We start from the raw sequence: 14,348 nt of genomic DNA on the forward strand, positions 1-14,348 counted from the left end.
TTGCAAATCTATAAACTTGCCATAGCAGGCTATTATCTCATCTCTCCTGTAATTAAGCCACATCATCGGTAACGTCATTAAAATATTTAATCACGTTTTAATTAACAAGGGGTGTCTAATTTGTTTAATATGGTCACGTCTATAGGATGAGATAAATATTATGATTCCAGTCTCTCGGAGGTTAGAAAAGATTCTTATGGCAAACTATGCCTCTTGGATATGGGTTTCTTTTCCCTGTATGGCCCTTAATTTTTCAAAACACCTCTCTCTATACACACACACACACACACGCACACACACACACACACACACACACACACACACACACACACACTCTCTCTCGCTCTCTCTCTCTCTCTCTCTCTCTCTCTCTCTCTCTCTCTCTCTTTCTCAGCAGTTATAAAGCAGTGATCAATGACTTTGACGGACAGTATTTTAATAGTAGAAATCGCTAATGTTAAGGATTCCACATCCAATCCTCCCGTTTCTTTGGAGATATGAATACGTATGGTGTTAAATCTAAGCTACACCTCTCCGCCCCGGCATGTGGCTACAGCCTGTGCAGCGCTTCAGTAAAAGTGTGTAAGCGTTTTAATCCGGGCTACCCGTGTCACAGCGTTAACGTGGCGCTAGACGCGTTCTCTTGAAAACGCGTCGGGATGTCAGTTCCCGTTTTTCTTTTTGATTCACGCAGACATCCCACGGCTGCGACAGAAGCCCTGTTGTTGTTGCTGCTGCATAGCAGTTTTACATTGCAAGAGAGCCATCCAGCTGCAGAAATATGTTGGCTCCCCAGCGGGACAACAGGCGCTGCTAGAGACACCTCCAGACAAAGATCAGGCTCCGGAGACATCAAGGAGCAATCAGTGTCTGCTCACATATACCGACAGACTGATTTATGATGAAACTTTAAAGAAATCATTTATATTTCACCACCTCTAAATTGGTGTATGAAATTTTCATCCACAATGAAACACAAAAAAAGTGTATCTTAAGTCAAATAAATCAGCTGGAGCTGCTCCCTAGCAATTGGCTTTGAAGTACATTTTCAACACTTTCCTGAGTGTGTTCACGTACCTAAGGCTTTTACTTTCTGTGCCAACAGCCTTCTCTCTTTCGAGGGAGGGCAGTTTTTCAGACTGGTTTACAGAATCACTTTTGAAGGGTCTGCCATGGCAAACACAATTAAGTGGCAATCCCAGATATTTCAGGATAACCACATACGTTTGGCTGAAATGGTTTGAAATAACATACAATGTAGTTTATTGGAATTTTTTTGTAATTTTGTTGGCTTACGTAGGCTGTGATAGCTCCTTATATGCTTATTTTAAATGTTTATCTTAAATGATTTATAGCAAAAATAGATACATGAATTTAATTTATGACCCGATTTAATTAAGAAAATCGACCACAGGAATCATAACAGAACTATTTGACTTTATAACAGATATTTATTTGTTGGGCTTTTCCACCTTTAATTTTTGACAGGACAGTTAAGGGTGAGAGAGGGGGGAAGACATGCAGGAAATCATCACAGATCATGTTTGAACCCTGGACCTCTGTGTTCAGGCCTAATTCTCAAAGGACATGTGTGCTTGCTTCTACCGCTGAGCCAACCTGGCCACACATAACCCAAATTTATATAAAGCCTTTAAAAAGCATCCCACGGCCTTCAGATTGGGCTGCTATTGTTGTCACTTTTTTAAAATGTTTTGGTGCCATCAGCTAAATGCCCTTTCAGTTTAAAATATCTTGGCCTCAATTTGTGTCATCACACTGATCCTTTAATTGGAGGGAATGCTGCTATCACACATATAGACTTGTCCCAACTCTGGAAAGTGCAGTCATTCCTTGCCTTTATAAACATAAACCCTCAGTAGAATTGTGCATGAAAAGACTTCTCTCACTTCAAGGCGCTTTACTACATATAAATCGGCACTGTCTAAAAATAAAAGTAAAGCCCAAGTAAAATGGAGAGAGCACATGCAGCAGGGCTTGATATAACTCAGGTGACTTGTTTGCTTTTTTTCCTCCTCGCTTTCTTGCTTACATACGAATCAAGGAGTGCTGCAGAGGTGTCTGTGTGCTTTACACAAAGACATACTCTTCTCAGCCTCCCTCAGGAGCTCTCCACGTTAACAATCCCAATTACACCGAGACCACCAGAGACAGCTGTTTTTATTACAGAGCTGCTCCTTTGTGCCGCCAACAAGGTATCTCCGCTTCTAGACTGAACACAGAGCTAAAGCTACCCTGAGCGGAGAGGGAGAGAAGTGTGGAGTGAAGTGGATGAAGTCTCTTGGCTGCTCGCAGTGGTGATGCCTTTATTCACAGCTTCCCCCTCCCTTTTCTGATCCGGTGGAGCTCTTTACATGTCGGAGCAGAAGGTCAATGCTTGTTGGGAGAGGGTCTACAAAGAGATCAGGATCTAACTCAAGACAACAGTAAATTGCACAAAGGGGGGTGGGGGGGTGTTTTATTTATTCATCTGCTTTACCTGGGAAATGTGACACGTTCTGCAATGAACATTGTGGCTTTAATGTGTTGTTTAAATGCATTCAACAAAAGGTACAAGCCTTCAGGATTTACTAAATGTCACACACTGTACTGTAGCTCTCAAAGGGAACAAGTAGTTCACCACGTGAGATAATGAAAGAGGTTTAAAAAAAAACTGCACTTGAATTGCAGCTCGACTGGTATACAAACTATGAGACGTTCTCTGTTTGATCTCTTTGCGGGGCTAAATTAAAGCATCAACAGTTCTTAGGATATTCTAATGACTTATTATAGGTTTACACAGACCTGCTTGTTTGTCTGTGACATTTTATGAGAGCCACTTTTCCTAAAATAAGTCCCGAGATGTTTGAGGCAGATTATGATGACACATTGACAATAAGGCCTTTTTTGTGATAAAAATAACAATTTGATTTGATTTAACAAAAAACAATTGAAAAGGCGTAGAACGTGCAATATTCTAACAACACATAATAATCCAAATAGTCAAACAACAAACTATGACACAATTTGCAACCATAAAATTGCTTCATGAAAGTTTAATCGTAGCACGTCTGTGTAAAGAGAATCCCATCTTCATGCAATAGGACAGAGTTTGAGTGTCTTTTGCAGTCCCACAATGGAAGTTGTCTTTTTTAAAACCCTAACTGTGATCTTTTTCTTAATCTTAAAGCTGCATATTAGATTTTATGTTTTGGCCACTAGGGGGCATTGGAACAAGATGACATCCAGAGCCGTTTAAATAGAGAGTTTGTTCAACTAGGGAACTGAATGTTCCGAGCTATCCTGTTATGTGATTGGTTTCGAGGTGGGCATGTATTTCGTGGACTATATGTTGTCCATTGACAAAGTGCAGGGAATAGTGGAAAAATGTAATGAATGGAAGAAAAGAAAAGGAAAAAAAAGACATAAATCACTGAAAATTGTTTTGCATGTCTGCAATGAAAGACAGGGGAGCGGCAAAAGATTTCACAAGTTCCCCCATGAACCAAAAAGGCAAAAGGTATGGGAGCTGAATGTGAAAAGATCAAGCTGGAGATTAAGTGACTCCTCATTATTGTGCCAAGTTTCTCTCTTTGCCTTACAATAACAAATTACATTGACAAATATAGCAATACCATCGTTAATGTTTATCATGCTGTCAAAGAAGTTTCCACACTGTAAAGAAATGAATGAAGTCTGAAGTTAGCCATGCCTTATTTTAGCATTAGCTTTTTCGTTAACACTCCATGTACCTAAATGCTTGGGACCTTGCCATAGTCATAAGGCTTTTGGTCTCAACCGAGTCCAGGTGTCTTTATTATGTTCAATATAAAATTGGAGGGAAATTGAAACACAGCTTCACAGCTCGGACGGGGATGTTGTTTGGCTTTTCACAAGTTTAGACAGCTAGCTAACGCTATGCCGCAGTTTGCTGACGTTAGCCTAGCCTGCTAGGTAAATATTACTCTTCCATGCTTCACGCAGGTAATCTGACAGGTGGAGTGGCTTCAAGGAATTGCGCCCGCTTGCCACTCCACCTGTCAGATTACCCGCGTCCCCCTACCTGCCAGCTCACCTATCATTGAAAATGAATTACTGGGTGCGTCAATCGCTCCCCATCCAAAAGACTTGGGAGGGACAACTGAGTGAGATGCAACTCTTCTTTGTCAGGGAGAGGAGAGGGAGATACACCTGGCAAAGAGCTGCATTCTACCCTAAGCACTTTCTAGTTTAACGGTACCTCCGTTTTGGTTTCCACCAACTCATGAGGAAAACCTTGGGCTTAATGCGCCACCGTCCCCCCCAGTTAGTTACTAGCTTTGTCTGCCATTTGGCCCTCGGCACGAAGTGTACAGTGGGTTTAACAGAGGTATCACACTAAAAAAAAGAGCTGCTTGCTGCTAATGATGCTGATGAGAGCAGTGAACCAAAACAGTAAAGATGCTTGCTGTCAAACCAAAATGATGAGCTGAAAGAATTACACATTTTATCCATTTAAAATTAGAAGCTTATTGATTAGTTCAGCTCTAACAACGTGTTTTAGTGTATTTACCATTAATTTAACCTAACTGTAACCCAATATCAGCAGTGAGTCTGGTGATAGTATTGATCATCTCAGTTTGGTTGTTACTTTCTAGACAAAGACAATGTGGGTATATCTCTCCACAGCATCATGGCAAATGTTATTGCTTATGTGGACAACAGTATGATAACCAACAGCAAAGCCGGCTAACCTGGTCTATTAGTGAAGCCAACCTCAGGCCATGACTGATTAGAGGCCTTGAGAGTGAGGTGTGTCATGAGGTCAGGAAAACAAATAATATCAGCACCAATTTCCCTACCAGGTACCAATCTTTGAGGGAGGGGGGGGGGTGCATTAGATTCTGGCCCATCCCTGCCTATTGGCTGCAGGGCAGCAGATGATAAGGTCAAGTCTCATAATGATGTCACATACCTTTAGGTACTTCAGATCAATATCGAGAGAGGCGCGTTATACCTGACAGCCAGTCAAATAAAGCCTGCCTGGCAAAGGAAGAAAAAAATTACTTGCTTTGAGATTGTCTCTTCTGATAAAATGAGATTCTCTCTCTCACGCTGCTTTTGGTAAAGATCATATCGGTGGACGCCTTTGTGACCTTTAAAACAACATGGTCACACATGTGACAAAAATACTCTTTAGATTTAACAAATCAACCTTGAATGACAGTATAAAAACTTTATAACTGCAAAGTAAAGCATGGATTAGTGTTAAGTGCGTGCAGCTGATGCACATGGTTTCTGTAGGATACTGTTTGACATGACATTCCTTTGAGTAAAGCTGACCTCATGTGACAACAAATGATGACGAGGAAGGCAGCGTATATGTTAAGTTACACCTCAGAGCGTGCAACTCTAAAGAATGCGTAAGTCAAGTGCTATACAAGTGATTAATGTAGCAGGATGATTGCAGAATTCTGTCCAACCTGAAAGAACATTTCTTCTGCCTCTCTCATTAGATTGACTGTCCCATGTGGTAATATATTGCTTGTCACTGGGTTGTCTAATAGTTGATGCTAATTGACCTCCTTTCCCCCTTTCTTCTGCACAAATGAAAAGATTTCCTCCGTCCTGTGATGGAGCATGTCACAATCTGATCCGACAAATTAAAAAGCTCTTTGCTGTCACACTGTCATCATTCCAAGCCCACTCCTCATCAGCTATAATGATCCTTTTTCTACACTGAAACCACTGCAGTGCACTGCCAAACACAATACGTAAGAGGGCACGGTGCTGCAGCTGCGCAGTATGTGTGATATATCAAAATGTTTTTCATCTGTGAAATCGTATCAATATTGTTAATCTTGAAATTTCCCTTAACCTTAACATTTGTGTTATCAAGAATGTTTTTAGTTCATTCTCTCTGAACTCCTAATTTTGAATGGGTTTAACCAAGTACTTTTTATATTTCCATACATTTATAAAGAGTTCTACCTATATGTGCAAAATACGCAGCATTTATTATTCATCACAACTCCAACTTTACAGTAGGTTATATTTTATTTAAAGGCTTAAAATCATTACCAGTGTAACCTCCTTTTAAACAGCCTCAGATTATTTACAAATTGTCACATTTACCTGCATCGCACTGTCACACTGTAAAAGATGCTTTTAGTCAACCCAAAAAAGTCTTACAATCTGTTCATTAGAAATACACGGATCGTTGTAAATAACAGTGACGTTAGCCTAATTTGTTAATCTCAGAACACTGAATGAACATCCAGACAAGACAAGGATCTTTTTTGAACAGCTTTACATTCTTTTCATTTTCATACTTAACATGTGAGTGCCGCTCCGCGAGGCCGTTTGTATGAACATGATAGCAACATGAAAGCTTGGCCACCGCACATTATTGGCTGCAGGGCAGTGATGACGCTCATTACCTGCAATCAGCTGCCCCATCTGTGGCCAAAACAGAAATTGAATGTGGCATATTACCTGCCGAATTTGTGTATATAACTTTATAATTTATGCGGTGTACCTATACTATTGACAAAAACGCAGGGCGGTGATCAAAGCAAGCCATTCAGGAGGTTGGACAGGGCCACGAAGACAGGGCCTGTAACACTAATGATCTTCAAACGCTCGTCTATTTCACTGGGAGCTATGCACAACTCCCTAGCAAGTCCCGTGTCCTCCCCCTGGAGGTAATTGTGCCTGGCTGGTTGGGTGACAGGTGTCAAGTGGCCCCTCCTCAACCGATTCATCACACTAAGCAGAGAGGAAAAGCCGATCTCAGGCTCTCCCTTTCCTCTCCCTTTCTATCTCTCTCTCTTTGTACTTTTTTTTTCTTGTCTGTCTCTTTTTTGTAACCTCAAACAACTACTTTGTCATCACCATGCCCTGATCACATGTTAGCTTTTTATGACAGTGTTTGGAATGCAGTCCCAACTTGGTTCATGCTGTCCACACTGTTCATGTTTTATCATGAGCGTTTTGAACTTAAATTAACATATAGCATGCATGTTTGTGCACGACAGAGAGAGAGCGAGGCTACAACTAATTCATTTTTTTTTTAAAGTGCTATTAGTATTAGTACTATTAACGATTAATTACTGAGTTATGGAAAAGGGGTAGGATTCAAATACTTCTTCCTACTCATTTTCAGACATGTCTATGTTGGCTAATGTCTCTTATTGTTTATTGAATGTTTTACTAATTTAATTTATTAGTACATATCTTTGATGTTTTGTTTGGTTTATTGTTGATATGACTGAAATCAATTTATTCATTCATTCAAAATCAATTGAACTGCCGGTTATATTTTTGAGTGAAAAATGACCTTAAAAATGCCCTAAAACTGAATGTGATGTCTTCAGATTGCTTTTTGTTCTTGTTGCATACAAACGCCAAAAGTCAAACATACTCAGTTTACTATCACATAAGACAAAGCAATGCAGCAAATCTTCATAATTGAAAAGCTGGAAAATGTTTGACATTTGTAATTGGAAAAATTACTTACCGGATGAATCAATTATCAAAATAGTTCAAATCGAATCAGCTAATCTTTTAATTAGCTTATTTATCTTTAAGAGAGAGAAACAAAGAGACACACTGATGTCAGAACTTTGCGCCGTGGAATTGTAGTAATCCAAACCCAGTTCTCAGCTAACGATTTCTTTTCATTATCAGTTAACCTCTTAATCTCTTAATTCAAGAGATTCAACAGATTTTCATGAAGTATAATAACATGTTTTTAAAATACCGTAGATGAAAGTGAACATCAAAATGTTCTGTTAATTGGATAATTTATTGATCAAGGAATTTCTGAACTTTTTAATCCCAAAGTTCTTTTGAAGCCTGTGTCCTTCTTCTGTACAGAATAACTGGTGAGAGTTTATTGAGTAACTGAGTAAAAACAATGCTGGAAGGTGGTGACCACAGAGTCACTGACAGACAGGTTAGCACACAGGCGGAAAATCGTTCAACCCAGTGGTGATTTGGAGAGAAAAAATACGTGTGTGTGTGTGTGTGCGTGTCCGCTCGTGCGTGGATGTGCGTGTGAGAGTGAGACAGACACAGAGAGCGAGACCACCACCTCCATGCCCGCCTGTCTAAGCAGAATCCCATAGGGACCTGCCATACACACGCTCTCTCACACACACACCCCAGTCATTAATTCCTGCTTTGCATCTCCACACCATGTAATATTTATGGGTCACCGCAGCTTTGTATTCACAAATGGAAACGCCAAGAGAAAAAAGGGAGAAGACACGATACCTCAATCAATCCTGTGAATAAGGTTCAGATTGTCACATCATGGCTTTTTTCCCCTCCACTAAGCCAGTGCTTAGGCAGCATTCTCTTCTTTGACCTCTAAACAAGTGTTTTGTATGATGGATTGTCAGACACAACCTTTGAGATGGAGACATGTTTAACTCCCTTAGAGTTAAAAAAAAACAAAAAAAAAGCTCAAGGCATAGGTTTTATGAATGCGACAGAAAATTCCATAGCTGCAGAATTTGAAGAACAACAAAACTGCATTAGTCAGTAAAAACAAATGCAGACTTAATACATTTTTGCCAGATATGACACCGGAGTAGAAACGACATACAGAACTCTAGTACAGACATTTGCTGCTACTCAGGATTTTCACACTAATCAAGGGAAGTCTTTGGTGCATTTCACCTCTTCTACATCTGACAGATCATAATTGGGGGGCTTTTTTCACTTCCTAAGATGTTGCCTGAAATCTGTGATGCAACAGTAGGAGCTATACCCTCGCTGGCTTTCAAATCAACAGTGTTGTCAAAACAGAGCCCTGAGGAACCCCCAGTAGAGCATGGCTCACCAGACCCCTGTAGAGATTTGAAGACCACTTTGGAACTCTAATCCACTCAAAATGTGCTGATAATTTTCCTTGCCAGGACACTCTCTGCCTGGTGTCACAAGAATGGCCTCCTGGGAGCAGATCAGCCAATGATAACAAAGTAGCCAGATGTCTGGCGCTGGCAGAGTCCCAGAAGCCAGACAGCGGCAGGCAGCAGCATCCGCTGTGGGCCACAGATCAAAGATACCTGAGAATTACTTATGGGCACAAAATATGTGTTGCTTACTCTACAGTTCCCATTAATAACAATCTGGGGGAATTTGTATTTCTAATTAACTCTTTTCTTTCGGCATACAAAGTGCTGTAGGTTGTCTAAGGCTGCAGCAGCAATTTTTTGTGGCAACTGCGAGTCGACAACAGGAAGTCGGATGCAGCGCTGTCTAAAGGAGCCAGATCAGCTTTAAATGCAGTTCTGAGGCTCAGAACACCCCCTGACTTTCCTCAATAAACAAACAAACAGTGTTAGAGTCAGCGTATTTAGATTTAATGCCTCCTTAGACTGGCCCTTCATGCATACCTCGAAAGCTTTAAGTCTTGACATTGAACTGATTCAACTGAGGTGTTAAGGTAATTAGCTGTTTATTTCCGGGCTCATTCTTTTTCTTAAATTTTGTCCTAAAACTGAGTAGGGGATACTTAATCTGTTAAGACCAGGCCAGTTACACCATCATTCCCTGTACATTTACGAATAGTAGCCACTAAGCATCTGACTCCCACTGATTCATACTTTCTACAAGATTTGAAGCCTTGGCTTGTTTTTCACCATGGTTGTTTGTGTTAGGCAGACTGACATTAAGAAGCATTGCAGAGCCATGTTGTTTTCTCCTGCAGGCCCTGCACTTATTTTAGAGTCCTCCATTTATTCCATCTTATGTGTTATGTTTAATACACAAATATTTAAAGTAGTGCCCTGACTTTGAACTGAAAATAAATAGTTAAGTTCTCTCTGCCTTGGGAAGGCATTTGTTGCCTTTTTTCATCTTAATGTGGGGAAGAAGCCTGTTTCATCTTGCGCACATTTGTGCATATTTTGTCAGGCTCCCTATGTTCTAGTGCACTTAAAAGTCATTGTTCAACGGATGGATGATATGCATCCCATGCAATGTGTGTGTGCACTGTATTGCATTAATTATTAATTATAGAAAGTGTTGCTTCATGTCCGTATTTGATGGAGATCCCCCCCCCCCCCCTCAAACCCTGCCTCCCCTTCCCCCAATTATGTATATTACCTTTACTGGTGCATGGTTCATGCAAATTCTCATTTGCATTGCTCTCTTGAATGTGCTATCTGCTGGCTGGAATCCCATAAAGCCTATAGTTAACACTGCCCTTCATCAGATCTTAGTTGTGACCTTTTCTCCTTGTATCTGTTATTCTACTATGACTCTTGTTCTGTGAAGTGCACAGATGAACAAAAAAGCACTATTTGGATGCTTCATTTGTTTTTGGCATTTAATACATAATTCTTAATTACCTCGCTTTTGCCAAGGCCTTATCATTTCTATATTTCTGCTCACTGTATAACCTCATTTTAGACAAAGGAATGCCTAACAACTCTAACACAAGCCTTTCTCTAAGGTTTTCTTGAAGCTGAGTATAATTGTGTGGTTAAAACATAACGCCAATTAACAAAAGAACCAAAGATATTCATTAGTTTTTAAGAAATTACCAATTTTGCTTCAAATCAACCTTCTCACTGGGAAGTAGTTCCACAGAAAGATGTCTTTTATGAGTGTATTTAAGGCCCTGCACCAACATCCCGTCCCAGTACATTTCAGGGTTACCCCAGGTCATTTTTTTTAATGTCGTTTACTTGAAAATGTAACTTTAAAACAAGGTTTAAAACTGCCTTAGTGAGATCCTGTCTTCCAGCTCCGGCAGCTCATCACTCCTAAAACAGCCGCTCTCATCCACCCCGGCCCCAACCGTTATTAATGTGCACTGAATAATTTAACAGGGTAAAATTACCATGCTCTTTTGAAAAGATTTTTTCCTACACAATTAAAGAGCATTATAGTGATTTTTAGTTGAACAAGAATTATGACTGTTTTCCCTCCTCTCTGCTACACTTTCTGGCTCCCTTGTTATAAGCTGTGGGTGAGCGCAGTTGTAAAGGCCTGTGATTCTCTGCTTCTGTCTGACTGCTAGGAGAGGTTGTGCTCCAGCCTTGAACTATACCATGACGAGTGGCTAATGGATAATGGATGAAGTAGTATATATGTTCAACTTCCGATGAAAAGACCCCCATAATAGTCTGGCGGCCCCACTAAACATGGGCTATATTTGGTCTGTTAAAAAGCACAGTCTTTTTCCGGTGGTGTTAATGGTGCCTGGATTGAGATAGCTACTCAAATTTCAAATGGCTGAAGTGTTGGAAGGATTGGTATTTAATAATCTTTGAGTTTTTCACTGAATCCCCATGCTAAGTCAAACAGAATTTATTAAAAAGGACAGTAATAGCGTGTTCTATGAAAGTTTGTGGGCTAACCGTACAATATTATACTGCTGTTGTATGCTATCAGCATCAGCAGGAGCGTTGGCCAGGCCTTCACTCTTATTCCATGTGGACAACTGTCCACATCTCAACCACAGGCCAACAATTGGCAGTAATTGGCACGTTTCCTTGGCTGTCCTGGGAGAGATCTGAGAGTGCATACGGCCACGGACAGGCTGCCCTCTCCACCAATTAGAGAGTTGTCTCCTTGCGGGGCGGGGCTGGGGGAGGTCTACCTTTCTGCTACCTTGTCTCTTGATCAAAATGATTTGTGAAGATCCTTTCCACTCATCCTCCTTGACTGCCTCTCCTGCCACTGAGATATTACTGTGTGTGAACTGCTAGTGAGAGTCTTCAGTCAAGGACCCCAACCAGCGACTGACAGCCTTACAGTAGCAGTTGGTGGGCCATTCACATTAGAGGTGCATTGACAGTCAGGCTGTGCAAGACAGGCTTCCCAATGAAAATGATCCACACTTTTCTGGTGGTTTCCTAATACACCACTTGCTGGCTCTCCTCTCCTTATGATTTTTTTTTTCCTACCAGTGGATGTTGCGCTGCATTGGGTTTGGCAGAAGCTGGAGTTTCTCCGAATAGCTGAACTTGAGTCTTTCTTTTACACTTTCTCTTGTTGCTAGTGGATTGTCCTTTTGTTGTTGTGTCTCCAGGCATAAGCAGTGCGTTACAGCTGCATGGCTTTATTATGATGGCTTTGACGCAATGATGCCAAGTGTCTCATGTGGTTAGAAATGTGCAGGCCACACAAGGTATCATGGGACCCCAGTGTGAAGGATCACAGGCCTCAATGGATGCTTCTAACGCTCACCAGTTTATGCCACAGGGAAGGCTGCGGAACCAACACCCAACCCCCTTATTCTCTCCCCGCTCGGTCTCTCTTGTCCTCAAAGCCTATGTCTCTTCGTATTTCACTTCAGTAAATATGAAGAGGCGAGGAGATGCTTCCTATACTCAGAAATATGTGTCAGGCTGCTGGGTTATGTTGTGTTGCAATGTGATGTAAAAGGCAACAAAGCAAGAGCACTCAGAGAGGGAGAGAAAGAAACAGCCTTACTTATTCTCTTTAATCCATCGTGAGATATTCAGAACTAGGTTAAATTATTCCTCACATTACTCAACACTTATCTCATTTGAGCATGTAACAAGATCACTGTTTACACATGTGGAGCTAAAGTAACTAGCTATAGGTTTTTCTTCAGTCAACAATTAGCACAGGTAAAGCCTTGCCTTCCCCACAGGTTGACAGGCTCACCGTAAAGCAGCTTTATTTCCTGCAAGGACCTTCATGAAGGGGGCCTACCTAATATGCTGTCTGGCCCCGGGGCCTGTGGGAGTGTGGTTGGATTATTATGTTAATGTGTGTGCCTCCTGCCCTCTCCTCAGTCCCAGCTGGCCTCCCTGTCGTTAGGAAGTGCTTTGCTCTGACAGAGGAGTAATATGCTCCGTGATTGAGGGGCCAAAAGATCGAGCACCACCACTGATAAGCATATGATAAAAGTGCCATTGTACGTGAATGCCTCAGAGACATGGAAGATGATTTAGCAATTCCTATGGATTTCAGTGGAAGAGTGAATATGTATAAGGGATGTGTGGTCCTTTTTGTGCGGCTGAATTTAATTGCCCATAGCATTATATCTCATGCCGTGTATTTCATTCTACTTGCATTGCATGGACTCTTTCATTATAAGCTAGTGACATATCTACCTGTAAATACAATGGTTCCCACTGAACAATCCAAGGAGTGGTGCTTTTAATCATCCTGTAGGAATTGATATGAGACTAAGCAAAGATTCAGTTTGATGTAGTTCATAATATAAATAAAGCAGTTAGATGAGCTCAAAGTCTGAGCGCTGTCAGTAAAAACCTTCAGTCTAACCCATATTTTAAGATGTCAGAAATGCTACAGAGGAGCCTCAGTGAGTGTCCGAGTGTCATTTAGGTGCAATAATGTGTAACACAGCCAATATTAATTGATGGAGAGTTGGTTAAGTCATTGTAACTCTATCAGGAAAAATGACACTGCTCTGCCAGATGGCGTTACCCTGCAGCTCTATGTCACACACTCTCATTAAATCAACTTGACACAAAAGTAAAAAGAGAGGTGAGAGAAAAAAGAAGAAAAAAAACTAAACTTCTTTTGGCTTGTCAAGAAGGAGAAATGCCGGTTGCAGTGCTTTGGATTCTGCACATAATTGTGTAAAAATGTCAGCCAAACAGAGGAAGATCTCTCCTTTTAAACACTTGTCTTTTTTATCTCGGCGCCTCAGGAGTGCTCCTGTATAGCGACATATTAACTTTGTGTGGGCCCATTCACAAAGTGTATGGAGTGTTTGTGTTTTGTAGGGGGTTTGTTTTGTTTGCTTTTTAATCAAGTTCAATTTCGTCTCCATCAATACAAGCTCTTCCCACACCCCTCTTTCTCGTGTCTGCCCAGATTATAATGTGTCTCTTTTTGCTGAGGAGCCTTCACTCTTGTTATTGTTTGTTCCCTTTTATGGGGCCCCAACTGTAACGAGAGGAAGGGTATCTTTGGGTAATTGGTGGGTAAATACTTTGCCATGACTAAACGTCAGAGCAAGATAGTTTGTAGCACAAGCGGGTTGCTGTGCATCTTTTGAGGAGAAAGCAAAGAAAGAAAAAGAGTAAATGGAGAAGCCCTTTTTGTTGTGTTTTTACCTGATTTTCTTCCAGAGCATCAAACTAAATATATTGAACCATTGTTTTTCTGGCTTCTCCTATATCTAGAAATTATTTTCAAAATTAAATATATAAATTTCATAACACCATGCTTACCATTTGGAGATTTGACAGATTCCGGTTACACCCGTTTTGTTGAATAGGCGGAAAACAATTAGACGATTAATCAATTAGTTCATTGCAAAATTGTAATAGTCAATTATTGACAATTGGCAATTGATCATATACATAATTTTTAGTAGTATAGTAGTTTAATACGGTTGTAAGTCTATATCC

The sequence above is a fragment of the Etheostoma cragini genome, chromosome 2 (genome assembly GCF_013103735.1).
Source record: "Etheostoma cragini isolate CJK2018 chromosome 2, CSU_Ecrag_1.0, whole genome shotgun sequence".
In the NCBI taxonomy this organism is placed as follows: domain Eukaryota; kingdom Metazoa; phylum Chordata; class Actinopteri; order Perciformes; family Percidae; genus Etheostoma; species Etheostoma cragini.